Source organism: Octodon degus, unplaced genomic scaffold, assembly GCF_000260255.1.
Source record: "Octodon degus isolate 3935 unplaced genomic scaffold, OctDeg1.0 scaffold00022, whole genome shotgun sequence".
Taxonomy (NCBI): domain Eukaryota; kingdom Metazoa; phylum Chordata; class Mammalia; order Rodentia; family Octodontidae; genus Octodon; species Octodon degus.
In genome coordinates, this window is record NW_004524598.1 from 11,887,667 (window position 1) to 11,890,922 (window position 3,256).

At 40.6% G+C, this 3,256-nt stretch overlaps 1 pseudogene; it reads right to left on the minus strand.

Annotated features, from left to right (window-relative positions):
• Nucleotides 1-2,016: 2,016 nt before the first annotated feature.
• Nucleotides 2,017-2,607, minus strand: LOC101565854 (annotated as a pseudogene).
• Nucleotides 2,608-3,256: the final 649 nt, after the last annotated feature.

Sequence of the window (3,256 nt, forward strand, 5' to 3'; positions counted from 1 at the left end):
TTTGATCCTCTTTGCCCCCCCCTTCATCTCTGGTTTCTTATTGCATTTGGAGTAGATCTTGCATTGTTTCATATTACCTATTTTTTTTTTCTCCTTAAATTATACTTTGGGCTTCTCAAGACAATCTGTGTGGTATGTTTGATATACTTAACATTATGGTCTTACTAGGTGCATCCATTTTCCTACAATTGATTCAGATTTATTCTTTATGACTGCGTAGTTACTCTGCTGTGTTGTATCAGTCAGGGTTTTACTAGAGGAACAGATATAGCACAAGATGTACAAATGTATAAGAAATTACAAGATTGGCTTACAGTGGTCAGCCACAGTTTGATGAGGAAGTGTGCAGAGGGTGTCTGCACACTGGAGACTGAAGGATTCAGTCTGAGATCTGGAGCTCACTGCAACATCCTATGCAAGTACAGATCTAGAGGCCAATGGGTCTGTGATGGAAGCCTGATGAGTCTACACCAGAAGGCTGAAGGATCCAAGGCAGAGGTCAAAGAGACTACACTAGAAGCAAGGAGATAACATTCAAGCTGACTGTGAAGACCTGTGCTTCTCCAAGGAAATGGGATGGTCCATCCTTTCTCAAACCCCTTCTATATTCTTTAAGTGATGAATCACTCTAGGGTGGGGCCTCCACATCCTGGGGAAGGATCTCCACATCCTAGGCCCGGGTCTCCACATCCTAAGGTGTGGAATTGTTGAGATGATTTAGATAAGCTCTTAACTTCTCAAGTTTACATGACGTATCAACCACTACATGTGTGAATATATCACACTTTCTGTATCCATTCATCTGTTGGTAGACTTCCAACATTTAGCTAATGAGTTGTGCTGCTATTAAAATGGGTCTGCATATATCACTATACTATGATATCTTTAACTTTTTCAGTAAGGTGCCTAGAAGGTGGATAGCTGGGTCAAATAGGATTTGTTTTTGAGGAATTTCCATGCTGATTTCCATAATAAGAAGTACTAGTTTACATTTTCACCAAGGATGTAGAAAGGCCTTCTCCCTCTCCCCCCACAATCTTGTCAGTACTTGTTATCTTGTTATTACTTTATTGATAGTAGACATCTTTTATAGAGTAATGTGCAATCACAGAGATTATTTTTTGAGATAGGGTCTCACTAGTCTAGGCTGGCCATGAACTCACTGTGAAGCCCACTTTCACCTCAAAATTGTAGAAATCATCCTGCCTCAGCCTCTCAAGTTCTGGGATTATAGGGTAATCTACTACTCCTGGCACAATGTTGTTTTAATTTGTATCTCTCATGACCAATGATATTGAACAGTTTTCATGAATCTATTGGCCATATCTAATTCTTTTGAGAACTATCCATTCATTTAAATAGCTCAATTTTTATTGGCTCTCTTATTTTAGGGGATCTAATTTTTTGAGTTGTTTATATGATTTAGATATTAGCCCTCTGTCTGCAGAGTAGCTGACAAAACTTTCTCATAGGGTAGTTTGTTTCTTCCACTATTTTGTTGTGTCTTTGTGTAAAGGATTAATGTAAAAGTAATGTGATGAGTTAATGTAAAACTAAATGTAAAAAATTACTCTGCTCAACTTTCTGTGACCCTGCTTCCTTGTGAGACTGAGAGGAGGTTTGGTGTACCATTGATAAATCATCAATAGACTGAGAGTTCCCAGAAAACAATGTTCCCAGAAAAAAATGTATGCTAAGTAATGGTCATGCTGTCCCTGAAGGTACTATTCTATGTTGAGGGACAAATTTTGTTTGCCATACAGGATGCAGTTTCTACCTTTATACTTCTAAGGCTCCTGGTTGTTTGTCCTCTCCTGCATGAGTATGATAAAGTGGTCCTGGGCCAAGTAATAAAAGGATCATATTTAAATTTTAATTTGGACTCAGATCTGGTTTCTATGTTGAGAACCCATAACACTTTGCTGTGCAAAAATTTTTAATTAATTAATTAATTAATTAATTGTAGCTTTTCTGAGCATTTATTACAAGATCCCTACAGTGTTTTATTTTTTCTTCTCAATATCCTGCCTTGCAGATTCCTTGTCTCTCTTTGCCCGTATACCAAAGAGCTGGGTGTTGGCACGGGCCATGTGCAGACTGGAGAATACCTTTAAGTTCTTTTCTTCCTCTGTGGATGACCCTGGCCTTCTCCTTCTTGTAGATGTCCTGATGGGCATTACAGGTCCTTGCAGCTGGGTGGCCAATTTGAGTCCTTCAGCAGAGCTATTTCCTTTTTGGGGGCTGATGGCTTCCTGGGGAAGAGGATGAGTTTCGAGTGGTACTCTTTCAGCCACCGCACTTTGGCCTGCAGGAACTTGTTGGATTTGTTCCACCACATTGGGTTCACCAAGATGCCAATAGTCCAGACCACCTCCTTGTGAATACTGGCCACCCATAGCTCCTTCTGACTGAAGCCCTTTCCAGCTCGGACTTTGGTGTGGTATTGCACCGTGGGACAGCGCATCATGGGCCGGATGGGTCCAGATGCGGGGTGATGTGGCACACTTTTGCTTTTCGAGCTGGTTGATTGAACCATATAGCCATATGCCTCTGCCAGTCTTTGTGGAAGTGGAGGCTCAGAATCATGCCATTTAAGCTGGGCGCCATGACTGCCTCTTAGGCTATGGGATTGGCCAAACTGAAAGGCAGAAGTTTTAAATTTAATACGATCATTGTTAGGAGCTGCTGCAATTGGATAAACTAGTTGTATGCATGAGAGCAGGACTAGACTTCAGTGTCTAAAGCAGTCAAGCTAACTCTATTCTAAGAAAATAATTTTTCCTGGTTAATGTCAGGCATTATTCACTAGGTAACCTTGTGTCATGTGATACTAACTTACAAAAGTATAATTACCCCTCCTGCTGTTCTGGGGGGTAATTTACAAATCAGGCAATGGGCCACCACCTGACCTAGCTCTTATCTTCTTGTTTACCTTTTCCTCATTCCTGCAGCCATTTCTCCACAGGTTACACCAAGAGACCAATGGAGTCTTACAGGTCATATGTGTGATTCCTAATGTTATTTCTTGTGCAACTGGGTTTCTCTTCAAAAGATCTTTACCCACGCCTATGACTCTAAGGGTTTTACCTATTTTATCTTCTAGCAGATACTTTCTGCATTAACATCCCAGTCTTTGATTCCTTTGAGTGTCAGCTTAGTTCTTGGTGAGAGACAGAAGTTTCTATTCAATCTTCTGCATGTGCGTAATCAACTTTCTGAGAAGCATTTGCTACAGAGATATTTCCTCCAGTATATA